The sequence below is a fragment of the Mustelus asterias genome, chromosome 25 (genome assembly GCF_964213995.1).
Source record: "Mustelus asterias chromosome 25, sMusAst1.hap1.1, whole genome shotgun sequence".
In the NCBI taxonomy this organism is placed as follows: domain Eukaryota; kingdom Metazoa; phylum Chordata; class Chondrichthyes; order Carcharhiniformes; family Triakidae; genus Mustelus; species Mustelus asterias.
The window spans coordinates 42,720,148-42,736,748 of record NC_135825.1 but is presented as its reverse complement, the minus strand read 5'-3'; positions in this window follow the sequence as shown (position 1 = coordinate 42,736,748).

The window sequence follows — 16,601 nt, the reverse complement described above, 5'->3', positions numbered from 1 at the left end:
TGTACGCTGTTTAAAGATTTGGAATTTGGGTCAAACTGCACCCCAGTTCAGACTGCAGAATTTGATGGGCATTTTGACAATATCCCTTTGACCTTCCTTCTCCTTTAGAACCCAGGATGAATATGTTTGTTGCACAACCCACTAAATCTCAATCTCAATGCATTCCATCCTTGGCCTTAACCAATACTTGATCAAAAATATTTTTCTGCTCCTTTCAGGTGTGAAGCTCCCACTGTTTATGGGGACCCATGCTCCACATTACAGAACGGAACGCGATTCTGTTCATTGAGTCTGCACTGGATCCACCAAGAGGCAATTTACTGACTACAATTCCCCTGCCTACTCCCCTTCTTTTTTGGATCAGATGAACAAGGCAAATAGGAGCAGGAGAAGGCCATTCGGCCTCTCGAGCCTGCTCTATCATTCACCTAGATCATGGTCGATCTCCTTCCTCAACACCATTTTCTGTGCTATCCCCATAACCCTTGATATCTTTAATAACTAGAAATTTATCAACCTCTGCCTTGAATATGCTCAACGATTGATCCTCAGAGAATTCAAGGAGAATTCACCATCCTCTAGGTTACAGGAAGATATAGATGGGTTGGTCAGATGGGCAGAGCAGTGGCAGATGGTATTTAATCCTGATAAGTGTGAGGTGATGCACTTTGGAAGAAGAAACAAGACGAGGGAGTATTCAATGAATGGCAGGACACCGGGAAACTGAGGAACAGATGGATCTTGGGGTATTTAGTTACAGATCCCTGAAGGTGGCAGAGCACGTGAATAGGATAGCTGAAAAGGCAAATGGGACACTCGCTTTCATCAATCATGGCATAGAGCATAAGGGCAAAGAGGTAATGTTGGGGCAGTACAGAATGTTGGTTAGGCCACAGCTGGAGTAGAACATAGAACATAGGACATAGAACGTTACAGTGCAGTACAGGCTCTTCGGCCCTCAATGTTGCGCCGACCTGTGAAACCAATCTAAAGCCCATCTAACCTACACTATTCCAATATCATCCATATGTTTATCCAATGACCCTTTAAATGCCCTTAATGTTGACGAGTCCATTACTGTTGCAGGCAGGGCATTCCACGCCCTTACTACTCTCTGAGTAAAGAACCTACCTCTGACATCTGTCCTATATCTGTCACCCCTCAATTTAAAGCTATGTCCCCTCGTGCTAGCCATCACCATCTGAGGAAAAAGGCTCTCACTGTCCACCCTATCTAATCCTTTGATCATCTTGTATGCCCCTCTATAAAGTCACCTCTTAACCTTCTTCTCTCTAACAAAAACAGCCTCAAGTCACTCAGCCTTTCCTCATAAGACCTTCCCACCATACCAGGCAACATCCTGGTAAATCTCCTCTGCACCCTTTCCAATGCTTCCACATCCTTCCTACAATGCGGCAACCAGAACTGTACGCAATACTCCAAGTGCGGCCGCACCAGAGTTTTGTACAGCTGCAACATGACATCATGGCTCCGAAACTCAATCCCTCTACCAATAAAAACTAACACACTGTACGCCTTCTTAACAACCCTATCAACCTGGGTGCCAACTTTCAGGGATCTATGCACATGGACACCGAGATCTCTCTGCTCATCCACACTACCAAGTATCTTACCATTAGCCCAGTACTCTGTATTCTTGTTACTCCTTCCAAAGTGAATCACCTCACACTTTTCCGCATTAAACTCCATTTGCCACCTCTCAGCCCAGCTCTGCAGCTTATCTATGTCCCTCTGTAACCTGCCATTTCCCTCCGCACTGTCTATAACTCCACCGACTTTAGTGTCATCCGCAAATTTACTGACCCAGCCTTCTACGCCCTCATCCAGGTCATTTATAAAAATGACAAAGAGCAGTGGCCCCGAAACAGATCCTTGCGGTACACCACTAGTAACTGAACTCCAGGATGAACATTTCCCATCAACCACCACCCTCTGTCTTCTTACAGCTAGCCAATTTCTGATCCAAACCGCAAAATCACCCTCAATCCCATGCCTCTGTATTTTCTGCAGTAGCCTACCATGGGGAACCTTATCAAACGCTTTACTGAAATCCATATACATCACATCAACTGCTTTACCCTCATCCACCTCTTTGGCCACCTTCTCAAAGAACTCAATAAGGTTTGTGAGGCACGACCTACCTTTCACAAAACCGTATTGACTATCCCTAATCAAATTGTTCCTTTCTAGATGATTATAAATCCGATCTCTTATAATCCTTTCCAAAACTTTGCCCACAACAGAAGTAAGGCTCACTGGTCTATAATTACCAGGGTTGTCTCTACTCCCCTTCTTGAACAAGGGGACAACATTTGCTATCCTCCAGTCTTCTGGCACTATTCCTGTAGACAATGATGACATAAGGATCAAAGCCAAAGGCTCTGCAGTCTCCTCCCTAGCTTCCCAGAGAATCCTAGGATAAATCCCATCCGGCCCAGGGGACTTATCTATTTTCACACTTTCCAGAATTGCTAACACCGCCTCCTTATGAACCTCAATCCCGTCTAGTCTAATAGCCTGTATCTCAGTATTCTCTTCGACAACATTGTCTTTTTCCTGTGTGAATACTGACGAAAAATATTCATTTCGCGCCTCTCCTATCTCTTCGGACTCCACGCACAACTTCCCACTACTGTCCTTGACTGGTCCTAATCTTACCCTTGTCATTCTTTTATTCCTGACATACCTATAGAAAGCTTCAGGGTTTTCCTTGATCCTACCTGCCAAAGACTTTTCATGTCCCCTCCTGGCTCTTCTTAGCTCTCTCTTCAGGTCCTTCCTGGCTAACTTGTAACTCTCAAGTGCCCTAACTGAGCCTTCATGTCTCATCTTTACATAAGTCTCGTTCTTTCTCTTCACAAGAGATTCAACTTCTTTAATAAACCACGGTTCCCTCGCTCGACCACTTCCTCCCTGCCTGACAGGTACATACTTATCAAGGACACGCAATAGCTGTTCCTTGAACAAGCTCCACATTTCAATTGTGCCCATCCCCTGCAGATTTCTTCCCCATCCTATGCATCCTAAATCTCGCCTAATCACATCATAATTTCCTTTCCCCCAGCTATAACACTTGCCCTGCGGTATATACCTATCCCTTTCCATTGCTAAAGTAAACGTAACCGAATTGTGGTCACTATCACCAAAGTGCTCACCTACCTCCAAATCTAACACCTGGCCTGGTTCATTACCCAGTACCAAATCCAATGTGGCCTCGCCTCTTATTGGCCTATCTACATACTGTGTCAGGAAACCCTCCTGCACACATTGGACAAAAACTGACCCATCTAAAGTACTCAAACTATAGCGTTTCCAGTCAATATTTGTAAAGTTAAAGTCCCCCATAACAACTACCCTGTGACTTTCGCTCCTATCCAGAATCATTTTTGCAATCCTTTCCTCTACATCTCTGGAACTTTTCGGAGACCTATAGAAAACTCCCAACAGGGTGACCCTCCTTTCCTGTTTCTAACCTCAGCCCATACTACCTCAGTAGACGAGTCCTCATCAAACATCCTTTCTGCCACCGTAATACTGTCCTTGACTAACAATGCCACACCTCCCCCTCTTTTACCACCTTCCCTGATTTTACTGAAACATCTAAACCCCGGAACCTGCAACAACCATTCCTGTCCCTGCTCTATCCATGTCTCCGAAATGGCCACAACATCGAAGTCGCAGGTAATAACCCATGCTGCAAGTTCACCCACCTTATTCCGGATGCTCCTGGCGTTGAAGTAGACACACTTCAAAACACCTTCCTGCCTGCCGGTACACTCCTGTGACCTTGAAACCTTATTCATGACCTCACCACTCACATCCTCCTGTACACTGGAGCAACAATTCAGGTTCCCATTCCCCTGCCGAATTAGTTTAAACCCTCCCGAAGAGCATTCGCAAATTTCCCCCCCAGAATATTGGTACCCCTCTGGTCCAGGTGAAGACCATCCCATTTGTAGAGGTCCCACCTACCCCAGAATGGGCCCCAATTATCCAGGTATCTGAATCCCTCCCTCCTGCACCATTCCTGTAGCCACGTGTTCAACTGTTCTCTCTCCCTATTCCTCTCCTCGCTAGCACGTGGCACGGGTAACAAACCAGAGATAATAACTCTATTTGTTCTAGCTCTAAGCTTCCACCCCAACTCCCTGAATTTCTGCCTTATATTCCCATCTCTTTTCCTACCTATGTCATTGGTGCCTATGTGGACCACAACTTGGGGCTGGTCCCCCTCCCCCTTAAAATCCCGAAAACACGATCCGAGACATCACAGACTCTGGCACCTGGGAGGCAACACACCAGCCGCGAGTCTCTCTCGTTCCCACAGAATCTCCTATCTGTCCCCCTAACTATAGAGTCCCCAATGACTAATGCTCTACTCCTCCTCCCCCCCCCTTCCCTTCTGAGCAACAGGGACAGACTCTGTGCCAGAGACCTGTACCCCATGGCTTACCCCTGGTAAGTCGTCCTCCCCAACAGTATCCAAAACGGTATACTTGTTATACAGAGGAATGGCCACAGGGGATCTGACTGCTTCTTATCCCTTCTAACAGTCACCCAAGTATCCTCAATCCTAGGAGTATGAACCTCCCTGTAGCTTTTATCTATAACTGTCTCTGCCTCCCGAATGATCCTGAGTTCATCCAGTTCCAGCTCCAGATCCCTAACACGGTCTTCAAGGAGCTGGATTTGGGTGCACTTCCTGCAGGTGTACTCAGCTGGGACACTAATGGTGTCCCTCACCTCAAACATCCCACAGGAGGAACATTGCACTGCCTGCACTGACATCCCTGCTAACTTCCCGAACTAAGAAACGAAAGAGAAAAGAAAAAGAAAAAAAAAGCTCACCTGCTCTCACACCGAGTCTTTTGTTTTAGGTTAGAGGAGGGGGAAGGGTGGGAGACTCTACACGTGTAGAGGTGCAGAATTGTTGCTTGGGTTTATTGAGCAAAAAACCGTCCCAGGTCTCCCTGCGAGGGGCTAGATGGCCTACTCCTGCTCCTATTTCTTATGTTCTTATGACCTATTTCCGGTTTCCTGTTCCCTGTTGCTCAGGAAAAAAAAACAAAAAACAACTCCGCAAAAAGTAAGTAAAAAAAAATTCAGCTTATCTTATCTTCCAGTTCTGCCCTCCAAAAATCACTCCCCTCTCTGCCCGCTCCACCGGAAGAGTACTGTGTGCAGTTCTGGTCACCTTACTATAGGAAGGATGTGATAACATTGGAGGGGGTACAGAGGATATTCACCAGGATGTTGCCTGGAATGGAGCATTTGAGCTACAAGGAGAGACTAGATAGGCTTGGATTGTTTTCTCTACAGCAGAGAAGGCTGAAGGGGGAACACGATTGAGGTGTATAAGATTATGAGGGGTATGGACAGGGTGAATAGGAGGCAACTGTTCCCCATGGTTGAGGGATCAATCACGAGGGGCATAGTTTTAGGGTGAGGGGCAGGAGATTCAGAAGGGATTTGAGAAAAAAATTCACTCAGAGGGTGGTAGGAATCTGGAACGCATTGCCTGGGAGGGCAGTGGAGGCTGGAAACCTTACAACCTTTAAAAAATATTTGGATGAGCACTTGAACATTCAAGGATATCGGGCAAATGCTGGAAAATGGGATTAGCGCGACTTTTTGGCAGTTATTGTCAGTACAGACTGGCTGGGCCGAAGGGCCTTTTCTGCGCTGTATGACTCTGACTCTGTAAAGGGAAAAAATCCTAATAAGTTAGCAAAGATTTTTAAACCATTAGACATTAAGACAGAACTGCCAGCATTGTGTTAAATGACTTTAAAACAAGACTTATAAGCTAACAAGAAAGCAGTTTACACACATATGAAATGCAGTAAGCGATTTAAACAAGCGATCATGATTTAAAAACACATATGCTGATATTTTGAATGTATTTTTAAGAATCATTGTTTACTTTAGCCAAAGGCAGATTGCTGCAAAGCATCATGGTACAGCTCATTAGGACAAAGCCATAAAGCTATATTCTAAGGGAACCTTGGAAATATGCAAGTCTTTATCAGCAGAGTTTCTAATGGAAGGAGCATTCAGAACACTTAATCAAACTTCATGAATAGAGTTTATTCACTGTCCAGATAAGATGGATGCATGCCTAGACAGGGAGTCATGCGTTAGTCTGGTTTGGCAATGACATGTCGGGGAACTTATGGGAACATTCACTTTGAACATTGTGGCTGGCGTCTGGTTACTAAGGGATACAGGATGTTGAGTTCGCCAAAAGGAGAGGAAGTGTCCGGATTCTAATGAAATGCAATTATGCCAGAGGGTAAGATGTGATTGGCTAAAGTATATGACAGATATAACTGTTGATTTATCTATATTGCAGATGATTGATTTAAAGCTAATGAAAGATGGGAGTAATTGATAAGAAAATTTATAATTGATCTGTTTTGAATTGGATACATTAGAATTCATTGGAGAGGCCTTGCTGCTCCACCTCAGGAGCTGCCCCGACCCTTTGATGGTTTCTCTTAGCGACCGCTGGTCAAAATAAAGGTTATGTCTTTAAGTTGAGAGACTGGCTTCGTGAGTCTTGTATTGTCTGAAATTTCTGACAGTACCCAGTCACCTCCAAAACCCCCCAACAGACTCCATGAAGAAATTCCTCCCCATCTCTGCCCTTAAGGACCTTATTCTGAGAGCGGGGTCCCTGCTTGCAGACAGCCCACATCCACTGGAAACATCCTTCCTACGTCTACCCTGTCGAGTGTTTTGTAAGCTTCAGTGAGGGCATCTTTCATTCTTCTGAAATCTAGAGGGTACAGGCCTCATCCTAGAAATCAGTCTGGTGAACCTTTGGTGCATTCCCTCTATGGTAAGTATATCCCTCCTTTGGTAAGATCAAAGCTATTGACAATACTCCAGATAGGCTCTCACTAAGGCTCTATACAATTGCAGCAAGATACCTTCACTCCAGTACTCAAATCCCCTCATTATAAAGACTAACATACTATTTGCCTTCCTAATTGCATGCTGCATCTGCTTGTGAGCTTTCAATGACTTACAAATAAAAGCAACCAAGTTCCTTCAGACATCAACACTTCCCAATCATTTCAGAATTATTCTGCATTTCTGTTTTTCCTGCCAAAATGGATAACTTCACATTTCTTCACATCATATTCCGCCTGACATGTTCTTGTGCTCACTTAGCCTGTCTAATCAACCCCTGCTCCCCCGCCCCAACCCCTTGCATCTTCATGGAGTCCTGCCGATGGTGCCGGTGTGTTTTCAGGCCAGATCTTATGCACTTATTCTACAACATCTTCAGGGGGTGGCAGCTGAGAAGGCTGCACCGAGCTTCTTAGAGGGATCCCTCACCAGGATGCTGGTTGGAGTGGAGCAGAAGTGGGACTGTGATATATGTAGGTTGGGGTGGGTGCTGTCCCTTTAAGAGTGCTGGTCAGGTGACATGGGGGTGGGGGGCTAGCTCCACCCAGGGGAGTGAGCCTAGGACTGAAGCTGTGCACACTTCAGTACTCCAGACGGAGCTTGTGGTCTTCTCTACACCCTACAGTGTGAGACCCAAACATAATAGGGACACACTCTACCCTGGCTCCAGGAGATGGCCTTCCAGCGCACTCCAGAAGAGGACGGGGCAGCCATGTTGGAGGAACATGAATGATCTTTGCTCAGCCAGGGTAAGTGAACCAGCCCCAGTCTGCCACTGGACCCCCTCGCACACCCCTCGCACACCCCTCGCACACCCCTCGCACACCCCTCACACCCCTCCTCGCATCCCCAATCCTTTCTCTCACTCAGCCACCTTGGCCTTTGCCAGCACCAGATTCCCTCCTCCCGTCCACAATCACCATGGTCCCCAGCTACTGGCTGCTACGCTCCTCACACTCCAGCTCGCGCCCAAGACTCATGACAGCCACACCTCCTCAATGCTGAGGGGGTGGGGCCTGAGGGGGTGTGACACAAAGAGTGTCATGATGGGGGAATCATAAAGGGGGCATGCAAGGGGAACCCATACGGAGGGTCCCAATGCCAGTGATCTGTGTTGGGGAAACATCCTATCAATGAGGGGGGCCCCCCGATGGCCGTGTGGGGAGGAAGCGGGGGGGTCTTCAATTTGAGATCGGGGCATCTTTTAAAAATGGCACCCAATCTCTGTGAAGCCGGGCTTGCTGGTTAGTTTAGGCCGTACAAAACCCACCACTCTGCCAAAGGATGTGTGGGAAAACAGCAATTTGATTCACATCGGTATGTTCGGCACCAATCACACCGGCTTTCTCGCTGTTCTGACACTTAGGGCAGAATTTCCCCCCCCCCCCCCCCCGCCTCCCCCCGGCCTCCCCATTCAACCAGCAGGATTCTCCAGTCCCGCTGCAATTAATGGAGATTTGGTGGACCGACACATCCTCCATCCTCTCCTGCAACAGCAGCGGGGAGTGTACAGCCGGTAAGATCGCGCCCTTAGAAAGTTTCTGGGAGAATTCCACCCGTAACCATGTTTCACAGATGCTGCCAGAGCTGCTGAGTATTACCAGCACTTTCCTTCTTCTTCCTAAAACTTTTTTTATAACATTGTTCATTAATAGATCACTGGTTATACTGGGAATTCAACTCAAGGACACACAAGGAATTCCTACTCATTTCAAATCTGCTTCCCATTTTGATAAATGAACCAGTTTAGTTCCTGTCACATCATTGGGTTTATTTTGGGGCCTTTTGGTGAAGCTTTTCCTTTAGTGGACACATGTGTTATACATCTGCAGGATTGTCCTCGCCCAGTATTCTATATAGGAGACTAAACGCAGTGGTCAATTCATCTTTAACATCACCAATCAGACCCCAAAATAAAGCCTGTGATGTGGTTCAACTCCCACTAAAGTCATCCAATGTATCATTTAACTCCCTTACAAAAATATCTTGAGGTATAGCTTCTTGGAAGCTGGAGTGAGTGTTACAGAATCACGTGTACTGGTAGAGCCAGGCTGTGAAATCAGGTGCTGTGGTGTCATGGTGCCTTTGCCAATGAACCTCAATGAGAAATAATGCTGGAAGAATAAACCTCCTGTGTCACACCTCAGTGTGACCCAAACTGTGCACGGGCCTGCCTGTGTGTGTGCCTACTGTGTGAGTCTGTCTGTGAATCCGTCTGTGTGTGTAGGGGGCCTGTTTCTGTGTGTAGGGGGTTCATCTTGTGCGCGGGGGGGTCTGGCTGTGTGTGGGTCTGGTTATGTGTGTGCTACACTGTATGTGGGTCTGGCTATCTGAAGGCCTGGTTTGCAAACTCTGGAATAATAGTGGGCAGGCCGTTGATGTAAATCAATCTGTAAAAATGACAATAGGTTTATCTGCCAGCTTGGACCATGCATGTCCTGATAATGTTCTTACTGTTCACTCATGTTTGAACATCCATTCCTCTGAATGAGAGGCTCCCCCACCATTCCCACACAACCCCTGATCCCCATTCCTGTCATTTAAAGGGCCAACCAATGTTTATGAAAGTCAGGCAATGCATTCTTGGAGGTTTTTGTTAAACTGTCAGAGTGTACAATTTGTACTGCAGTATCTTGATGAGATGCTTCCAGGAGATTTTTGGCCTGTGCCTAGAAGGTCTGTGAGAGCAATGGAGGCTGGAGTTGCTCCCCCATAGATTACAAGAAAACTAAGTGGAGGAGGACTTTCCACAGAACACTCGACTTACCAGGAGCTTCAGAGATTGCTAAAGAGCAATGCCTGAGGGAGCAGAGGAGATGCTCACTCAATTCACCAGGAAAACAGCAGGGTAAGGGCACCTCTCCAACATCCTCAATTTCTGAGGAGTAAATTCTTCCAGGCAGAAGCAAGCAACATAGCCAACATTTCCCAGTTCACCATCTATCGTTGCATTGGGAAGCTCGGTGTAACCAGAGAGAGGAGGAATCTGCTGCTGGCTTTATCAGCCTCACTGGATTCTAATGGCATAGGGAGCTTTGGAGGGCAAGCACACTGTTCCAGAACCCTGCAGTTCGCCCTCATGCTGAGGTAGTCAGTGCAGTGGTAATGCACTCTTGTACTAGTACCGTCATAGAAGTTTACGGCCCAACTTGTCCATGCCGCCCTTTTTTTTTAAACCCCTAAGCTAGTCCCAATTGCCGCATTTGGCCCATATCCCTCTATACCCATCTTACCCATGTAACTGTCTAAACGCTTTTTGAAAGACAAAATTGTACCCACCTCTACTACTGCCTCTGGCAGCTTGTTCCAGACTCCACACTCAGGGGGGAATTTTACCATTTGGAGTCTAAGTGCTGAATCTGGACGTCAAATAGATCCGCGCCTGGAATCCTCTTTCCAGCGCGCCCATACGTGTTTTGCCAGCTCCGGTCTGATCCGTGCCGGGGACGGGGCTTAGCGCTGGTGGACCGATCGGAGCTCTGAACTGTGCATGCGCAGTTCGAAAAAAATCTGACAGCGTGCCCGGGCGCGAAAAAACCCCCCAGAAAACGGCTCTCTGACGTTCATCCTCTGATCAGGGGGGAGGAGAGGGGGGGTGCGGGTGCGGGAGGGGGGGGGGGGGTGACCGATCATCCCCCCGATTATATCCTGGGAGGCGGGGGAGGAGAGGGGGTGTGACGTCTCATCCTCTGGGGGGGTGGGAGGGGAGGGGGTGTGACCGATCATCCCCTGGTGGGTGGGGGGGGGGGGGGGGGGGAAGAGGGGGTGTGACGTATCATCTTCTGGTCGGAGGGTGTTCCGCTGCCTGTCTGCGGCCGATCCCTCCTGGCACCATCACTGGTTCACTACCAGCCACAGCCATCTCTCCCGCTCTCTCACACCTGCAGGGAAGAGTAATCTGTGGCTGGTAGTGAACCAGTGATGATGCCAGGAGGGATCGGCCGCAGACAGGCAGCAGAACCCCCCTGACCAGAGGATGAGATGCCACACCCTCTCCCCTCCACCCCCCTCCCCCCCAGGGGATGATCGGTCACACACCACCCCCCCCCCCCCCCGCCCCAGAGGATGAGACGTCACACCCCCTCTCCTCCACCGCCCCCCTCCTGCCCTGACCAGAGGATGACCTGGGTCAGAGAGCCGTTGCAGTCTCTGACTCTGCTCTTCGGAGGCTGCAGCGGCGAGTTCAGACTTTTATTTTGCAGGTCGGTAACAGCGCGGACGCGGATCGGGCCAGAAGACGGTAAAGTGGGATTTGGCGGTCGAGTTGGGCATGCGGTTCATTAAGTCGATTTAAGTGCATGCAAATGCATTTAAATCGTCGGGCCGCCCGATTCGGCGCGCGCCGGACCTGCGCCCGAATCGGGTGTCGGTAAAGCTGCGATCTGCTCGGATTCAGGTGCAGATCGCGTTGAAGGCCCGACACCCAACTTTGGGCGCGAAGATTTGGTAAAATCAGGCCCCTCAGTGTGAAAAAAATTGCCTCTCTGGACCCTTTCGTATCTCTCCCCTCTCACCTTAAACCTATGCCCTCTAATTTTAGATTCCCCTACTTTTGGGAAAAGATATTGACTATCTCGTTGATCTGTGCCCCTCATTATTTTATAAGATCACCCCTCGGCCTTCTACGCTCCAGAGAAAGAAGTCCCAGTCTATCCAGCCTCTCCTTATAACTCAAACCATCAAGTCCCAGTAGCATCCTAGTAAATCTTTTCTGCACTTTTCTAGTTTAATAGTATCCTTTCTATAAGGATGACCAGAACTGAACACAGTATTCCAAGTATGGCCTTACCAATGTCTTGTACAACTTCAACAAGACGTCCCAACTCCTGTATTCAATGTTCTGACCAATGAAACCAAGCATGCTGAATGCCTTCTTCACCACTCTGTCCACCTGTGGCTCCACTTTCAAGGAGCTATGAACCTGTACCCCTAGATCTCTTTGTTCTGTAACTCTCCCCAATGCCCTACCATTAACTGAATAAGTCCTGTCCTGTTTCACTCTACCAAAATGCATCACCTCGCATTTATCTAAATTAAACTCCATCTGCCATTTGTCAGCCCACTGGCACAATTGATCAGGATCCCGTTACAATCTGAGGTAACCTTCTTCACTGTCCGCTATACCACCAATCTTGGCGTCATCTGCAAACTTACTAACCATGCCTCCTATATTCTCAGCCAAATCATTAATATAAATGACAAATAACAGTGGACCCAGCACCGATCCCTGAGGAACACCGCTGGTCACAGGTCTCCAGTTTGAAAAACAACTCTCTACAATCACCCTCTGGCTTCTATCATCAAGCCAATTTTGTATCCATTTAGCTATCTCACCCTGGATCCCGTGAGATTTAACCTTATGCAACAACCTACCATGCGGTACCTTGTCAAAGGCCTTGCTAAAGTCCATGGAGACAACATCAACTGCACTGCCCTCATCTATTTTCTTGGTTACCCCTTCAAAAAACTCAATCAAGTTCCCTAACACCCATGCTTTTCTCAACAGTAAATACCGATGAGAAATAATGAATGTGTAATCCAGAGGCCCAGGCTAATGCTTGAGGGACATAGGTTCAAATCCCATGACGGCATCTTGGAGGATGAATAAATTTGCAATTAAAGGCTAATCTCAATAACCACAAATGACCACAAAACTATTGGATTGTCATCAAACCTCATCTGGTTCACAAATGCTCCTGAGAGGAGGAAATCCTCAGCCTTTCCTGGTCTGCTCTGTATGTGTTTTCAGAGCCACTGCAATGTGGCTGAGCTCTAGCTGCTGTCTGGGATAGTTGAGCAAACCATTCCATTGTACCAAACTGCCGCAGAAAGATTGGTAAGAAATGAAACTGGACGGACCACCCGACATCCACCTTGGCCCCAAAAAAAACAACGGCAAACCCAGCCATGCCGATCCTGCAAAGTCCTCCTCACTAACATCTGGGACTTGTGTCAAAATTGGGAGAGTTGTCTCACAGATGAGTAAAGGAACAGCCTGACAGGGTCATACTCACAGCATCATACCTTCCAGATAATGTCCCAGACACCACCATCACCATTCCTGGGATGCCTTGTACACTGGCAGGACAGACCCAGCAGTGATAAACAGTCAACATTGACTCCGGACCCCAAGAAATCTCATAGCATGAGGTCAAACTCTAGCCTAGGGCTCGGCTCCTCTCTCTGTACTCTGCGACTGGATCCCAGACTTCCTAACCCACAGACCGCAAATAGTAAGGATAGGCAACAACACCTCCTCCAGGATTATCCTCAACACCAGTACCCCATAAGGCTGTGTCCTCAGTCTTCACTATACTCCTTATGCACCTATAACTGTGTGGCCAAATTCCCTCCAGCTCCATTTTCAAGTTTACTGACGACTCCACCGTAGTGGGTCGGATCTCAAACAATGACGAGACAGAGTACAGGAATGAGATAATTAGATCTATATTTTGATCTGTAACTGGATCTATAGATTGATCTATAATTGGATTTATAGTTTGATCTATAGATTGATATATCAGTGGCGGGCAATCTGCAGCCCGGGGTTCACATGTCACCGACCTGAGTTCCCACATTCAGTTGCCCACACACCAGGTTGCCACATTCCACTGATTTCCACATGTAGCTTTTTTTTCCTATCAGTTTGCAATTCGCACGTAAAAAGGGCAAGTGAAGTGGGGTACATACTGACTACTCACAACATTGACTGTGAGAATTGTACACTCCCTCTGTGTCCAAAGTATCAACATTTCTTTTTTTAACATTTTAGGTTGATAGGTCTATTTATATATAAATGAGGAAGCATTTTCTGGAACTCATTATGAAGTATTTGGCATGTATTAAATATATTTTAATTTTATTCATGGGGCCATGGTTAGCGAACAAGCCTGATTTCAATCTTGCAGCCCACTGAGATGAAGGAGGGCCACTCATGTGGCCCACTCACTAGCCTAGGTTACCCATCACTGATCTGTGGTATGATCTATCATTGTATCTATAGTTTAATCTGTAATTGGATCTATCATTGTATCTATAGGTTAACCTATAACTTGATTTGTTGCTTGAGCTATAAATTAATCTGTAATGTAATTTATCTTGATCTCTAATGGATTTCTAATTAGATCTGTAATCTGATGTTTAACTTGATCGATGGTAGTCAATGACTAGTGGGGTTCCACAGAGATCTGTGTTAGGACCCTAACTATTCACATTAATATATAATGATTTGGAACAGGGAACTGAATGTATTATCTCCAAATTTGCAGATGATACAAGGTTGGGGTGGGAGGGTGAGCTGTGAGGAGGGTGCAGAGATGCTTCAATGTGATTTGGACAGGCTGAGTGTGTGGGCATTTGCATGGCAGATGCAGTGTAATGTGGATAAATGTGAGGTTATCCACTATGGTAGCAATAATAGGAATACAGATTATTACTTGAATGGGTGTAAGTTGAGAGAGGTGGAGGCTCAACAAGACATTGGCGTCCTTGTGATTCAGTCGCTGAAAGTAAGCGCACAGGTACAGCAGGCAGTGAAGAAGGCAAATGGTATGTTGGCCTTCATAGCGAGAGGATTTGAGTATAGGGATAGGGATGTTTTGCTGCAATTGTATAGGGTGTTGGTGAGGCCGCACCAGGAATGTTGTGTGCAGTTTTGGTCTCCTTATCTGAGGAAGGATGTCCTTGCTGTAGAGAGAGTACAGCGAAGGTTTACCAGGCTGATTCCTGGGATGGCAGGTCTGTCATTTGAGGAGAGACTAAGTCGGTTAGGATTATATTCATTGGAGTTTAGAAAAATGAGAGGGGATCTAATAGAAACTTATAAAATTCTAACAGGGTAGATTCGGAAAGAATGTTCCCAATGGTGGGGGAGTCCAGAACTAGGGATCATAGTTTGAGGATAAGGGGTAAATCTTTTAGTCATGATGTGGAGATGCCGGCGTTGGACTGGGGTAAGCACAGTAAGAAGTCTCACAACACCAGGTTAAAGTCCAACAGGTTTATTTGGTAGCAAATACCATAAGCTTTCGGAGCGTGCTGCTCCTTCGTCAGATGGAGTGGTTATCTGTTCTCCAACAGTGCACAGACACAGAAATCAAGTTACAGAATACTAATTAGAATGCAAATCTCTACAGCCAGCCAGGTCTTAAAAGGTACAGATAATGTGGTTGGAGGGAACATTAAACACAGGTTAAAGAGATGTGTATTGTCTCCAGACAGAACAGCTGGTGAGATTATGCAAGACCAGGGGCAAGCTGTGGGGGTTACTGATAATGTGACATAAATCCAACATCCCGGTTTAGGCCGTCCTCATGTGTGCGGAACTTGGCTATCAGTTTCTGCTCAGTGACTGCGCTGTCGTGTATCGTGAAGGCCGCCTTGGAGAACGCTTACCTGAAGATCCAAGGCTAAATGCCCGTGACTGCTGAAGTGCTCCCCCACAGGAAGAGAACAGTCTTGCCTGGTGATTGTTGAGCGGTGTTCATTCATCCGTTGTCGTAGCTACGACAGTCACGGGCATTCAGCCTTGGATCTTCAGGTAAGCGTTCTCCAAGGCGGCCTTCACGACACACGACAGCGCAGAGTCGCTGAGCAGAAACTGATAGCCAAGTTCCGCACACATGAGGACGGCCTAAACCGGGATGTTGGATTTATGTCACATTATCAGTAACCCCCACAGCTTGCCCCTGGTCTTGCATAATCTCACCAGCTGTTCTGTCTGGAGACAATACACATCTCTTTAACCTGTGTTTAATGTTCCCTCCAACCACATTATCTGTACCTTTTAAGACCTGGCTGGCTGTAGAGATTTGCATTCTAATTAGTATTCTGTAACTTGATTTCTGTGTCTGTGCACTGTTGGAGAACAGATAACCACTCCATCTGACGAAGGAGCAGCACGCTCCGAAAGCTTATGATATTTGCTACCAAATAAACCTGTTGGACTTTAACCTGGTGTTGTGAGACTTCTTACTAAATCTTTTAGAACAGAGGTGAGGAGAAATTTCTTCACCCAGAGGGTGTTGAATGTATAGAATTTTCTACCACAGAATGTAGTTGAGGCCAGAACGTTATCTGGTTTCAAGAAGAAATTAGATAGAAGCTTTTGGGACTAAGGGGATCAAGGGATATTGGGGGAAAAAGGGATCAGGATATTGAATTTGATGATCAGCCATGATCAAAATGAATGGCAGAGCAGACTCGAAGGGCTAAATGGTCTACTCCGGCTTCTAGTTTCTATATTGCTCTATTGAGCTATAAACTGATCCATAGCTTGAAATTAAAGTGATCTATAGCTGGATCGATGTTGTATTCTATAGTTTAGTCTAATATTGTGATTTTTAATTAGATATATATTTTGATAATTTGATTTAAAAATTGATCCATGATTTAGCCTGTAATTTGATCTGTACAAAGAACAATACAGCACAGGAACAGGCTCTTCGGCCCTCCAAGCCTGCGCTGCTCATGTGCCCAACTAGACCATTCATTTGTATCCCTCTATTCCCAGTCTGTTCATGTGGCTATCTAGATAAGTCTTAAACGATCCCAGCGTGTCTGCCTCAATCACCATTCCAGGCCCCCACCACCCTCTGTGTAAAATACGTCCCCCTGACATCTGTGTTGAACCTTGCCCCCCTCACCTTGAACCCATGACCCCTTGT